Genomic DNA, 15,671 nt, shown 5'->3' on the forward strand with positions numbered 1-15,671 from the left:
GGGTCGCCCGGTAGGGCCCTTGGCGCGCCGGCAGACCTCACAACCAGCAACGTAGCAAGCCACGTCAGCCTTCAGGCGGGGCCACCAAAACTCACGGCTTACCAGATGGGTGGTCCGATACCGTCCAAAGTGCCCCGCTGCTGGGGCATCATGGGCCATCCAGAGAACCTCCAGCCGCAGTGGCCCTGGCGGGATGTACAGGCGACCGTGGTGCAGCAGAAGGCCCTGATGCAGGACCAGCCCCGGATACTGAGGGCTGGACCCTTCAGCCAGCTCCCGGAGTCGTTCCTGGGCCCAAGCGTCGACCCGCTGCTGTTCCCGCACCCGAGCCTGCAGTGGCTCCGCCTCCTGGGTGGCCAGGAATGCAGCTGGTGGTAGGATCGTGGTGGGTACTGCTTGCTGTACCGTGTCTGCGTTGTCTTCAGGTTTCCGGGACAGGGCATCCGCCTTCTGGTTTTGGGAGCTAGGGATGTAGCGGATCCGGAACTGGAACCGGGAAAAGAACAACGCCCACCGGATCTGCCTTTGGTTCAGCTTGCGGGTGGTTTGGAGGTACTCCAGGTTCCGGTGGTCGGTTCTCACCTCCATCGGATGTCGTGCCCCCTCAAGATGGTGGCGCCAGACCTCAAAGGCCACCTTGATGGCCAGTAGTTCCCGCTCCCACACGGTATAGTTACGCTCCGCTGGAAGGAGCTGGCGGGAATAGAAGGCACAGGGTAAGAGTGGCGCTTCAGGTCCATACTGCTGAGACAAGACGGCACTGAGAGCTGTACTGGAGGCGTCGGTCTCCACCACAAAGGGTCGAGAGAGGTCAGGATGTTGCAAGATCGGCACTCTCTGGAAACAGGCCTTCAACCCCTGAAACGCCTCCTCTGCCTCCTTGTCCCAGGAAAACGGCGTCTTCGGGCGCAGTAGCCGGGTCAACGGGGTGGTGCGATGAGCATAATCTGCAATGAAGGTCCGGTAATAGTTGGCGAACCCCAGGAAACGCTGTAGGTCCTTGCGGTTCCGAGGTGCCGCCCATTCTCGAACCGCTGCCACCTTCCCAGGATCCATCTGCATCCCATCTGGAGAGAGCCGGTGACCAAGGAAGTCCACAGACCGCTGATGGAACTCGCACTTGCTGAGCTTTGCATACAAACGGTGCTCACGCAAGCGCTGCAGTACGGTCCGGACATGTCCCTCATGGCGAGCCGGGTCACGGGAGTAAACCAGGATGTCATCCAAGTACACCACCACGTACTTGTCTAGCAAGTCCTGGAACACGTGGTTGATGTACCGTTGGAACACAGCGGGCACGTTGCACAAACCGAAAGGCATAACCAGGTATTCGAACTGCCCGTACCGGGTCCCGAATGCTGTCTTCCACTCATCCCCGGCTCGGATCCGAATCAAGTTGTAGGCCCCCCGGAGGTCTAGCTTGGTGAACACCCGCTCCAACAACTCCGAGATAAGGGGCAAGGGGTACCGGTCTGGGATGGTAATTTTGTTCAGGGCCCGGTAATCATGGCAAGGGCGGAGTTCCCCACATTTCTTCTTAACAAAGAGCACTGGCGCAGCGGTGGGCGAGGTAGAAGGCCTAATGAAACCACGCTCCAGGTTCTTGCGCAAGAAGTCCTGCAAAGCCTCGCGCTCCGGCTCTGTTAGAGAATATAAGCGACTCACCGGTAAGGGCGCTCCGGGCTGGAGGTCTATGCCGCAGTCAAAAGACCGATGCGGCGGCAGCTGGTCTGCCCCCCGTTCCTCGAACCCGTCTTGGTAGTCCCGGTACTCGGCGGGGAGCGTGGATGCAGTCTCCTCAGTGGGTGCGGCTGCTAGCAGCTCAGACCGAGCATGGGGACATGGGTCTGGGAAGTGCACAGTCCGATTGACCCAGTCAATCTGCACATTGTGAGCCTCTAGCCAGTCCATCCCGAGCACCAGGGGGAACCGGGGCATGGAGGCAATGTCAAAAGTTCGCACCTCCCGGTGCTGCTGGAGACACAGGACCAAGGGCTGGGTCTCCCGAGTGACAGCACCCGAACGAAGGAGCCGTCCATCAATTGCCTCCACCTGTACCGGTTCCGGCTTGTTCTGAAGTGGCACCTGATGATGAGTGGCAAAGGCAGCGTCCATATAGGAGCGGGTTGCCCCTGAATCTACCAGAGCGTGGGTAAGAATCCAGGGCCCACCTGGAGGGTAGAGACGCACCGGAACCATGAGATGTCGCAATTCCACTGGTGAGGGCCCCTCTTGCATGGTTTGGGACCCCAGGTTGCTAGGCCCTTCGGCTACCGAGGTTGGCGGTGTTCCTGCGACTGGCATCTTCTCGGGACAGGATCGGGCGTAATGTCCACTCCCACCGCAGTAAAGACATAGGTTCCCCTCCCAACGCCGAGTCTTCTCCGAGGGGGAGAGGTGAGGTCTCACAGCCCCGAGTTGCGTTGGCTCGTCTGGCAACTCAGCCGTGGGCGTGGACCTGCTGGGAAGGACTGGAGCCAGGAGCCGGGGGTGCTGGTGGTCCCGGGCCTGGCGACGGTCCTCCAACCGATCGTCTATCTGCAGGCTCCGCTGAATAAGGGCGTCCAGCGTGGTGGGACGATCCATCATGGCCAGCTGGTCCAGTATCTCATCCGAAAGCCCCTCAAGATACTGGTCCCGAAGTGCAGAGTCATTCCAAGACAAGTCTTGCGCCAACAACCGAAATTCCATGGTGTAGGCAGCCGCAGTAGACTTGCCCTGTTTCAAACGCCTAACTGCCCGGTTGCCTGACTCTCCTTCTGGGGGTTGCCGAAGGCGGCCTCTAAATGGTTGCAAAACCCCATATAGTCTGTCAGCAAGGGGGAGTCTTGCCTGAGCAGCGGCAACGCCCACTTGGCCGCCTGGTCCTTTAACAAACTGATCAAAAAGTGCACCTTGGTGCGGTCGTCAGGGAAGTTCCGGGCTCTCCCCTGAATATACAACTTGGCCTGAGCAAGAAACATGGGGAAGCTGGCCGGGTCCCCATCAAATTTCTCTGGCAAAGCCACTGGGTACTTGCCAGGAGCCGGGGTGTCGGCCCCAGGAGCCGGTAGGGCGTCCAAACGCTGCTGAAGTGCCGTGACCACATCGCTGAGCTGCTGCACGGTGTGGGTCAAGGCCTGGTTCTCCTGGGCCAATGCCACCAGGGCAGCTGCTTGGTCGGCCATGGCTTCTGGCTCTTCCCGAATGCACCCCAACGAAGGGGGAGTGCGGGCGTGGCGGGAGCAAACGGTGCTGGTCCCAGGGGAAAGGTACCGTGATCGTAGTCAGAGTTCACGAGATGAGAGGCAAGGTCCGAAACAGGGAGCCGGGCGGGGAACAGGAACGCTGGGAGGTCAGAAGCAGAAGGCTGGGCAGGGAACAGGAATGCTGGAAGGTCAGGAACAGGAGGCCGAGCAGGGAACAGGAACACTGGAAGGTCTGAAGCCAACAACGACGTTGCTCCCGCAACCTGGGACTGGGCTGACTGACCTTTATCTTCTTCTAAGGCCAGGGGCGGTCCCGGCCCCCAGGAGCCCCGCCTCCTCTGGCCTTAAGGCGAGCACTCCTCCTGGGAGCAACCAGTTCCCTTCGCCTCTCTGCCCTAAGCCTCTGTAGTTCAGGAGAGGCCGAAGGGTTACTGGGCCCCGGAGGAGGCTCACCTGTAGCCACTGAGTCCTCAAGCACCTCTGGGGCCAGAAGGGTTTCACCTGGTGCCTGCTCCTGAAGATCTGACACAGGTGCAGGCTCCTCAGAATCTAGGCCTTGCCCCAGTTCAGCCGGCCCTGGAGGCGGGGACTCCTGTGCAGGCTGGGATTCCTCTGGTTCAGTCTCTGAATCAGAATCCCAGGCCATCACAAATGGTCCAGAGATTATGGGATTTGTAACCCAACAATGTCCAGAGGGGTCGCAACCCCAACTCCAAATCTATGCTTTACAGCAAACCGTTTCCCACTATGCAGATGGTTATCACAACTGACGAAGGAGCCGTGAAAATAGTGGATACAGTGGTGCCCCGCAAGACGAATGCCTCGCAAGACGAAAAACTCGCTAGACGAAAGAGTTTTCCGTTTTTTGAGGTGCTTCGCAAGACGAATTTCCCTATGGGCTTGCTTCGCAAGACGAAAACGTCTTGCCGCTAAGCCGCTAATAGCCGCTAATAGCCGTGCTTCGCAAGACGAAAAATTCGCTAGATGAAAAAACTCGCAGAACGAATTAATTTCGTCTTGCGAGGCACCACTGTATATCAAACCAAACCCCCGGTTGTACCTAATGCTATTTTTCTAGAAAAAGAGATGCCAGAACTCACCATGAATGCCTCCCTTGTTCTCTTATAATGGCAATGGTGTCCACCTGAGAGGGGCCTGAACTGAGTTCCGGTGACTTCTGGCTTTTTTTTAAAAAAAAGGCCTGGTTGTAGCATACACCTTGAAACCCTTACAAAATAAAACTGCAAAGCTAACAAGCTATCTTACCTCCAAGGGCCACAGCTGGACTTCATTCAAGTTCATACCTTGACTCCCTTGCACCCTTGGCAAAGAGCTGTATCAGTGCCTCCAAAGCCAGGAGACCATGGAACAGAAGCTCGAAAAGTCTGCTTTTCCTCGACTTCCATGCTCCGCCAGTGATTTCCTCCACAGCCATCGGGATCAGGTCCACTCTGCTCCACCACTTGCTGTCTGATGTGTGGACAAGTGGGTGGGCTCCGGGCAACTCTGAGCTGGACTGAAGGGGCATGGTTTTTTGCGTCCCCCTTGGCCTGTGCCCTTAGCAGGGGTTTCACCTAACCGACCCCTAGGCTGTACACCCCTGCCTCCAGCAAAAGGAAATGCAAAACCTCCGCCTCTTAATTATCTCGCTTAGGTGTCGATTTTGCTTTTATGCAGATTTACAAAAGCAGCCCCAAGTGAGTTCAGTGATACTATGTGCCATTGCAGCATTAAGGATTAACATCTTTGCGGTGCTTCACTTGTGAAAGAATCTCTAAAGTCGTCATCTTGACTGATCATAACAGAAGGATTAACACTTACATTTGATATGCAGCATTTCCATCGACCTTAAGTGTGAGCCTGCATGTTACTATTCAGTGCCGCTAACAAGCATAAACGCAACTTAATTTATCAAGCACATTTCACAGCGCACACTTTAAACTAGATACTCTCTCTGACTGTCATGTTATATATCACAATGGAATCTTCCGGTAATGAGTAAAATGAATGTGCGTATGCCTTCTCTATTAGCTTTAACCTGTCATATGCTTGAGGGTCCTTTTAGGCAACAGGGTCTGCACAACCTTGTTTTATTAGTCTCTTGTGCATTCTATACAATAATAATTTCTACAGTCTCTCTCTTTCATTCCTTCCAGAAGTATAAAGGTCTTCTAGAGGCCAGAGGGGGTTACACTGAGAGAATCAGCCAACATCAGAGTTCAACCCAAAGGGCAAAGGTACACAAGTCAACACACATCCCTATTTTATGGTGATGTATGATCAGAGTCTGGCAAGCAGCCCCTACTGATGTATGCAAACGTTAACCCTGGCGAGTGCAATGGGCTAAAGCACAGGAGGGGAAAAGGCAATTTGGGAGAGAGCATTAGCAGCGTGGCCAACCCAGCCCTGTGCCCCCTCTTCCAATAAATGTGTAAAGGCACTTTTATAAAGCAACAGTGGACCCAGATAATTCACGGAAGGACCTTGAAAGATACTCCTGCAAAAAAACACACAAAAAGACAAAGAAAGAAGCAAAGCTCGTTTATCTAACCAAACTCAGATTATTTAACCAAACTGATATCCTGGATAAGATCTTAAACACCTGAGGGAATAGTACCTGGGGGGAAAGGCCTATAAGGGTATGTTCGCATTAGAAGAAGAAGAAGAAGAGTTTGGATTTGATATCCCGCCTTTCACTCTCCTTCAGGAGTCTCAAAGTGGCTAACATTCTCCTTTCCCTTCCTCCCTCACAACAAACACTCTGTGAGGTGAGTGGGGCTGAGAGACTTCAAAAAAGTGTGACTGCCCCAAGGTCACCCAGCAGCTGCATGTGGAGGAGCGGAGACGCAAACCCAGTTCCCCAGATTACAAGACTACCGCTCTTAACCACTACACCACACTGGCTCACTGAGTGGGTTGAAACTCAGCAAGGTCAGCCCTCCTCATTCACTGCCCCATTTGCACAGTGTTGTTCACATCAGAGAGTGGGGCAGGGATGTCTTCAAGGAACACACACAGCCTTTTTGGTGTCCCTGCAACCTCCACAGCCACCCCGTGATTACATGCTCATTTGCACCTGTGCAATGGCTGCTGGGATGTGTTTACATTACCAATTACTGCACATCTAGTTTCCTAATTGGATTGAAGCTTGTTTGAGACAAAACACATCAGGTAGCAGTATTTGTCACGAAGCCACAGGATCAGTATGGATTGTGGCTGACGTTGGGTGAACACAGTTTCAAAAGTTAGCAGTGAAAATGCACCGAATACAGAGAAAGTGGCAATGTGAACACACCCTTAGGCTCCAGATGGAGCCATTTCTTTGTATTTCTTGGCAGGTTAAATATCTACCAAGGTACAGATGGGGAATTTCTGTCTGTCCCCAAAGCTCACTTTGCTACCCCTCTTTTCTCCCATTTCTCACCTTCTCATCCATCACTGAAGCTACTGCAACAGGTTTTGACCTTAACACAACATTGGCCCTACCCTCAGTTCTTTCCTTTTCTCCAATAGATATAGGTGACTACCATTTGCTTCTATGGATATGCTCAAGGACATAACTGGAGTGTGAGGAAGGAAACACATCCTATCAGGGAGTGTGTGTGTGTGTGTGTGTGTGTGTGTTAAGCTTCTTCCCAACTCTACTGATACCATTGTCTGTAGTAAGAAGCAAATTTTGCCCCCTTCCAACTTTGACCCATATTGCAGACCATTACGTTTGTTCCATAGAACTAAACAGGAAACTCTGAGAACCAGTACCCTGTCTGCAGAACACTGTCCTGGGCTGTTTCTTCACCACACTATAGTGTGGTGGAATTTAATGTAGATTGACCCATTCCATGGAAAATCTAGTTGCTGCTGGTGGTGGTGTTTAAGAAAGAAACTGTTGCTAATGACCCATTTATGATATTCTCAGTAGTCGCGCCCACGCTGTGGAACACCCTCCCATCAGATGTCAAGGAGATAAATAACTATACAAACCTTAGAAGACATCTAAAGGCAACCCTGTAAAGGGGAGTTTTTTAAATGTTTAATGGTTTATTATATTTTCATATATGTTGGAAGCCGTCCAGAGTAGCTGGGTCAACCCAGTCAGATGGGCAGGGTACAAATAATAAAGTTGTTGTTGTTGTTGTTGTCGTCTAAATGACCCATTTGTGATAATAGCCCCCCTGTTTAGAAGCAATCCTTTCTCTCTTTCACTCTCAAACTCTAGGCTCAACAACAACTAGCTTTATGTACCACTTGGAAGTTCAGAGGTTCTTTTCAGGTGTGTATATATGTGTGTGTGTGTGTGTGTGTGTGTGTGTGTATTCATTTTATTTTAATTTACAGTATGTAAAAAGCACTGCACATTTTTGGGTGGCCCCATTTTGCTTCCATACTGATGGGCACTCAGACACCTGTGTTCACGATTACACAGGATAATAGTTAATGTTGATTTTCAAACCCAAAGAGAGAACTCAAGGGATTAAGCATTCATTAGTGTGGTAAAGCAAACTAGCCCCAGAAGTGCAGTTTGTTACACAAAGAAGTGTGGAGACCCTTTGAAAGCCACCAAGGTATTAGTTACATTTAACATTTGCAAAGTGTTATGCTGCTCTTTGTGTGTGCCATGTTTGTACAGTCAGGTTAAGCGATTCACACCTTAAGCATATGCAAAGGGTTCTTTTGAATGAGGTAAAAGGTATTTGAAATTCATGAATATACACCAAGGCAAAATGGAATTAGATAAACTTTACCTAGAGCAGAAAGACAGATAAATTCATTTAAGTAGGATGTAAATTATGAGTCCAACTCAACTTTTGTTATGATAACTTGTCCATGGGAGACAATAGATGCTTCTGTCTAAGCCTAGGGTAGCACATTTGCACTGTTCTGTCCATATAATTAACAGTGCTGCTGGATTTTTTCACTTCTGGATGACCATGTAAAACAACACATTCAGTGTAGTTAATTTCCTCCTCCGCCAATTAAAATTACTATGCTGGAGTTACACAAGTTAATTGCCACAGGTGCTATTTCACTGGATGTAATTAAGGGATTTGGTCACGGAGATGCATGTTCCATTGAGATTGCTTTGCTAGTTCTCCATTCCTAAGGAAATAAGTATCCCAGCATGCCCTACAATTGTCAAATAAACTGCTTCTGAGGTTGTATCTGGGCACATTGTTTTTCTGCAGCTGAGTAGCAACATGGGACTACATCCTAAGTTGTAACCTAGCACAATTGCTAGCAAAAATAAGACTAGACTTTCAGTATTTTAATGTGTATTAAAGATGCATTGTCTTATTTTTTCCTGTTTGTTAGTATTCTGGGCTTTGCCTGGAATTAAAAGCATGCAATTTAATTTAATGTACATGTATCTGCTTATTTTGCATGATTTGCTCTGCTTCCAAAATTAAGGTTCAGAATTTAGATATTCAAACCATTCAAAATTCAGCTCTGCTAGCTCAGCTTTGGTTGTTATATGGCAAATAGGGATTAAAGAAGAGTATGGAAGATGGCCAAATGAGTCATGTAGGCTGAAATTGATTGTGGGAGGAGTTATTAAATGTAAACTCCTCCCACAAGCCTGTAGAAGTTCTTTCCAGTTCAAGATTGGTGTCTGAACCTGCAATACATTACCCATGTGAGGTTGCAGGTCCCCGTTACAACCCTAAAGATTCCCCACCCTGAAAGCTAAAGATTTTAGCATGCCAAATTCTGTGCCAGATACCATGTTTGATGCTTGGGGAATGTAACACTTTAAATATATACAGTGTACAGAACATATATAAACCTCTAGATACTCCTTTATTACTCTACAAACAGAGCCAGTTCTGTGATCTCTTATGTCAACATTTAATAATCTTCTCATGATTTTGTAACTCACTACACCTTCACCCAAACTAGAACTTCACTCTCCATGTTATACCTGAACTGGAAGACCAGAGCTTAGCCAATGTGCTTTCATAGCTCAATTCACATTCTTCTTGAACCTGTCCTAAGGGGACCACTGCCAATCCTTTGACCTTGGTACTCTCATGGGTTTTATGGGCGGAAAAAGATCACATTGGAAAGGCTCTGGATCTAAAGTCCTCTGGTTCCCTCATCACTGGCCCCAACAAAGGAGACGAACTATAGAAACGCTGGAGCGCAGTTATTTTCCCTCTCACTGAAACTGATGGGAGGGGACATAAAGCTTGTATTGGGGGGGGGGGAGAAACCTGGCAGGACTCAGGAAGTAGCAGTTCCTCCACCACAGACTCCCCTCCCACCCTGACCTCCATAGGATTGCTTAGTTAACATGCTTTCTTTTTAAAAGAAGAGTAGATCAATGTTACCACCACTGACTCTGGGGCAACGGATTACAGCATTTTGAACTAATCCTGTTGCTAGATAAATGGGGATTGACTCCCTAAGATAGTATTCAGAAGAACCATTTGTCTGATAATTATGAGTTTCTGTTGAGATCAAGAATCTAGGTATGTAGTTCCTTGGCCTCTTTTGCGGGCCCATTTATATATTCTGCTGCTATTGCGAGTGCTTTAAGGGACCTTGATACAGCAGGACATAAATCAATAGTCTGCTTGCTTTCAGAATACAAGAATATCCTTGCTTTAGAGAAGAATATAGGAAATAGTTCTAAATCTTCCTTACTTTAAAAAAGTGGATTTTGCTTTTGTGTCTTCATTCCTGTACTGATGAACAGCTGTTGTTGACAGTTATTGACCAACAATAGGAGGGCAATGTGTTTCTGATCATCTATGTTATCAACAATAGCTGTCCATCAGTATATGAATGTATGCAGTGCGATCCTATGGATGTTTACTCAGAAGCAAACTCTATGATTTACAACAATGTGTTTAAGTTTGCAGCTTCAATGGGTCTTACTTCTGTGTAGATATGTACAGGATTGTACTGCATGACTTTAAAATAAGATGAATCACATTCAATCTATAGGGATTATGGTAAAAAGATGGAAATTCTAGCCATCTATTAGCTTTCGCCTGTGACTCAAAATATATCCTACCGTCTTTGTTCTGGTTTCAATGCAATTATTCCTTTTTTAATTGTGATATTTACCTTAATTTTTAAAGAGGCAAGAGGTGGCTATGTTGGAGGCGGAGAGGTAAGAAATTAATTAGGATTATTTTAAATCTAAGATTAAAACAGTGTGCCTGCATATAGATTTGCTTCAATGAGCTGGGTCGACTGATGTGTTAAACATGACTGTACAAATTAGGGAAGGCAATAGATATGCCTGGGGAATAGTGGATGCCATTCTTTTATATGCCTTCTTCCACCTATGGATAAGTCATGTTTCATTCTTTTCGTTGAGATGTGTGACCTCAAATTGGTTTAATATATCATTTGGCTAAAATTGGAAGGCACTAGCAAAACTTCATTTCAAGGGCTTGATCTAAGTTGCCACTTGTGATCTACATGATTACAGGGTTGGTAGAGAGTTGTTGAGCTTTTGGGGGGCAAAGTTTTTTGGGCAATTTCTGCCCGGACACTGCTTCCAACTTCAGTATTCCGGATATATCTGGGAAATTCCAGACGTATGGCAACCCTACCTTGTTGCAACTTGGAAAGTGCCATAGCCCTAGTATGATGTGCTGTATGTGAGCCATTTGTCATCACCTCCAAAGCAATGCACCCCAGTTCCAAAATGAATGCGGGCTTTTTGCAGAAGCAGGTTAATAACATCTGCTTTGCAGAAGCACTGCATATGTATTTGTCCTGCATTCCAATGCAAATAATTCTCTCTTATATAGTAACCAACACAGCATATTATTATTATTATTATTATTATTATTATTATTATTTACTGAATTTATATACCGCCCTATACCAAGAGGTCTCAGGGCGGTACAAATAGCCCATTTTAATTTGCTATCTGTGGCTAGCACCAACATGCTTTCTTGACCCCTATCAAATATCTTGCAAATGGTTGCATTGTTATGGAAATGACAGGCGCCAGATGTGTACTGTGATCTGCAATCAGAGATATATTGGTTATAAGAGCAAAATTACTGTTTCTGTTGCATTTCAGCTCCTCTCTTTGAAGTTTATGGTTTTTAAAGAAAACGCCCGCAAGTGAAGGCCTAATAAGATTCTGAAATGCAACAACTTACTGGGATATTATACAGCAGTTTTAGAACATCAGAGAAACTGGCATAAATAACTACACGGTGAAAAGCTCTTCAGCAGACAATGACAGAGATGATGACAGAGTGGCAAAGGAATATGTTTTCAATTCACGAGAGTTAACGGCGCTGCACTGCATTTTCTAAACAAAGGTTGCTGAACATTTCGTGAAGTACCCACTTAATATTCAATCGGAAGATTACAGATGCGATAAAGACAACTGATAAAATTCACAGCAGGACATTCTACATGATGCAACATTTCCAGTAACATTTCCAGTTCACTGTTTTTCAGTACTGTACCTAATCTCCATATAAAATTAGTTCATCTTTCTTGTTTGATTTCAGAGTTTAATTATGCTGTTCATCTCTTTAGAAACTAATTGAGCTAGGGGTTTCATCATCAAAGTATAGCTTATCTTTTAAGATGTTGGACTAATCATGGTTGTCACCCATTTGCAAGCAGCCTTCATTTCCTTTAGTCTCCAATGGCTCGCTTGCTCTCTCTTGCTCTTGATCATCTTTCTTTCCCTCTTACTGAGTCAGTCCATTGGGCCATCTAGCTCATAATTGTCTACACTGACTGGCAGCAGTTCTCAAGGTTTTCATGTATCCAGGTATTGAACCAAGGAGCTTCTGTATGCAAAACAGACACTTTTCCATACTATTCTAGAAGGTTCCCCAACATTCCAGAACAGAAGGATGGAAGGGGAAGAGGAATTTGGTGGAAATACATGAAGTTTTGCAGGCCGAGTTTATTTCCCACTACTAGCTGGCTACAATTTTGGGGTTCACTACTCCCTGAAAGTTTAGGCACAACACATATACCCCATGCACTCTCTCTCTCTCTCTCTCACACACACACATATCATAGTATGTGAAGAAATTAAATGTAAACCTATCAAACTGTGGTGTTCAGTAAACAGTTGTTTGTTTAAATGCACAAACTAGTGGATGATTCAATTGTTATGTACATCTGAATTCCTTTATTTAAACTCGGGATTCCCATCAGTGAACCAGTTTAACTGTATTTTATGGTCATTAAAATATGAGAAGAGAAAGCCATTAATATACTCACCTTTCCTTTAAAATTTGGTGATGATTAGTTTACCTCTTCATCCTTATAATTACAGCGATGCTGGGTTCCCACATATCCTGCAGTTTTCAAATGTTTCTTTATATATATCCAGACTATTTCCAGATGGTTTTCCCGAGCATTGTTAGAAGTTAAAAATGCAGCAGGCTGTGACTATCTTAATTGAGGCCTTTACCCCCTGGATGCTTCCTGTAGCGGGGACAAAGTGTATATCGTGAGGAGATGTTCCAGAGGAGGTTCTATAAATCTGCCACCATACTTGGTATGTTTTTGTGTGTTCTCCCCCTAACCCAGCAATGACCCTTACAAAACACACACCATGCTAAGATTATTTATGCTCCTGGCAGGAATAATCTGCATTAGATGGCTGCATATGAGCTGGGTAGAATTCATACGGAAATATGAAAGCTGGTTTTGCAACACTTCTGTGTGTTTATTTTGGAGACAATGGCTGACCAAGATTTTTTATTACGCTTGCTTCTTTTCTCCAGTTTGTAAATGAATGAAGTTATCTTAGGGAAGTTCTCATCGAATTTCCCCCTTTTTTCTCTGGCTCGCTCACAGCAGAACTGATAAATGGTCCACAAAATGTGAAATGCCAGAATGGATATGAAGAAGCTGAAGAAATGGACATTAGTGTGGGAAAGATGAGCAATCAAAAAACAGGCTTCCCATGAATATTGTACTAAAATTACAGCTTGCAGTTACCCTGGAATGACAATAACAGAGCCATACCATTGGCTAGTTTAAGAAAAGAAAGACTTTTCTGTGTTTCCTGCACCACTATTTATGCTCATGATACGAAGTATCGTTTGTTGCAACTAGTTAATGTCAATAACAAAGATTGCACAGGCATACATGAATTACACGAATAGTACACTAACATAAAAAAGCCTGCTGGATTAGGCCAAGAGCCCATCTGCTCCAACATCCTGTTATCATAGTGGCAGGGGAATACAGGTAGCACTGTGGTCTAAACCAGCGTTTCCCAACCTTGGGCCTCCAGCTGTTTTTGAACTACAATTCCCATCATCCCTGACCACTGGTCTTGCTAGCTAGGGATGATGGGATTTGTAGTCCAAAAAAACAGCTGGAGGCCCAAGGTTGGGAAACACTGGTCTAAACCACTGAGGTTCTTGGGTTTACCAATCAGAAGGTCAGTGGTTTGAATCCTCATGACAGGGATGAGCTCCCATTGCTCCGTCCCAGCTCCTGCCCACCTAGCAGTTCAAAAATACACTAGTGCAAGTAGATAAATAGGTACCACTGAGGTGGAAAGGTAAACGGCATTTCCTTGTGCTCTGGCACTCGTCATGGTGTTCAGTTGTGCCAGAAGCAATTTAGTGATGCTGGCCACATGACCTGGAAAGCTGTCTGTGGACAAATGCTGGCTCCCTCAGCCTGAATCAAGACAAATCCCACACCCCTTGGTCGCCTTTGACTGGACTTAACTGTCCAGGGGTCATTTACCTTTACCTTTACCTTATCATAGTAGTCAACCAGATGTATGTGAAACCCAAAAGCAGGACCTGAGCACAACAGCACACTCCCCAGTGGTAATAGGACATGGGGCAAGATGCTACATTGTGGTGTATTTTAAAAAGTCTCATACAAGTGGATTTGCATACAATTTTAGGCTGATTTCAGTAAATGTTAAGCATGTGTTTGAATATCCCATTAAAATGAGGCTTACACATTAGACGTGACCAATAATTTGTCCAAAACCAGGGGAATGTTGACATTTTGCCAACAGTTCTTAACCTGGCAATTCATATATGCAGATATTCTTCCATGGCGTCTATTGATATTTTAAAATATTGATTAGCTAGAAAAATAACAACTTTTTTAAAAACTGGAACTCAGAATAGTTATAAAATCTGGAATTAATCAGACTAGTTTCAATTGTCTGAAAGTGAGGACCACTAAAACTCAGATTTAAGACCAGTTTTAAAGATACAAGGAGGAGTGAATAATGAGCATTATTTTTATAAGTGCAAATAGAGTAGTTACTTGCTTGCTAGGGCTTTGAAAATGTGTTCATAAAAACAATTAAAACTATTCAGCAGTATGTCATCATAGTAATGATATATTTATGACCATCAGAATACTCTCTTGACAGTTTCCATTGCTTTCTAATATTCCATATCAAATGCTATCTGAAAATACAGCCAATCTATATTAAAACCTGAGACTTAAATGGATTTTTGTGACAGTTTCATAATGCAGAGGGGGCTTTATAAAATCAAGTCAAATACCTTGCATAGTCTCTGTCAAATGTTATGAGTGGTCTGGAAAATAAAAATTGAATTCCATTTTGTTATTCAATATATTTGCCGTTATTCTCTTTCTCAGATATATATATGTATAATATCACCAATTATGTTGATGGAAGCATGTTTTCCTGGTTGTGCATATTTTTCCCTAGCTGAACGGAGTTATGTTTGGAAAAAGATGTTGTGTATCCACAATCGTCCAACCTAATTCAGCAACTAAGTTGTCTATGTACAACCTAGTGCTATAAACTCATAATGAGTTTTCTGGGAGAAAAAGCAGAAGACTAGATTCAGTCCCATTGCTTCAGAATCTCCATCAAAAAGCTGATCAGCAATTTCCACCAGATTTTTCTGGGCCGCACTCATACAACCTCGGTTTCCAGGCATGATTTTTCAGACAGAGCCCAGTTTGTATATGTATATAAGAGTCTGGGAAATGTGTTGACACTTCCATATTATCCTGATTCAAAACAAGCAAAAAAGGGCCTCATCCTAAGATTGCCTGCACAAACCAATTACGGTAACAAATGTTTTGGAAATATATTGGTGATTAGCAACAAATCTATCAGAGCAGATAGGTATCAGCATAAATATTTAGGATAAGGCTGCTCAGCACAGTACCTGAAAAGTCACCTGAATATAGTTAAATAATACACATTATTCACTTCAGATACACACAGAGTTAATGCAGATTGCTACGGTCTCCACCATGGAGAGAGAAGCTCTTTGGCAAACGTACCTTTCTGCAGAGTAGCTTCATCTATTGATATGCACTGGAGCATTCGCATCTGGAAGAGATCACTAGCTCAAGTTGACAATGATTTATCTAAAATAATGTTTAATAATGGATAAGTAAGGTTTTATATTGTTGTGAGCTCCCTGCTTCCCTGAGTGATAAGAAACACTGCCTGGGTGGTTCCTTTGGAAGAGACAGTGCTGTGGGGACTTTGGGCATTTTTGTAATGTTTGCTTTATTTTG

The 15,671-nt window shown here is 45.4% G+C and overlaps 1 protein-coding gene across 1 annotated transcript in view; it reads right to left on the reverse strand.

Moving 5' to 3' along the window:
• AFF3 (ALF transcription elongation factor 3) overlaps positions 1 to 13,304 on the reverse strand; it is a 242,227-nt gene extending 228,923 nt beyond the window's left edge. The window contains exon 1 of the mRNA XM_079972474.1: positions 12,402 to 13,304. The gene's annotated coding sequence lies outside the window, so the exon portion shown is untranslated. The remainder of the gene's footprint in view (positions 1 to 12,401) is intronic.
• Between the last annotated feature and the right edge of the window lie 2,367 nt (positions 13,305 to 15,671).

This window comes from Podarcis cretensis, assembly GCF_951804945.1.
Source record: "Podarcis cretensis genome assembly, chromosome: 4".
Lineage (NCBI taxonomy): Eukaryota > Metazoa > Chordata > Lepidosauria > Squamata > Lacertidae > Podarcis > Podarcis cretensis.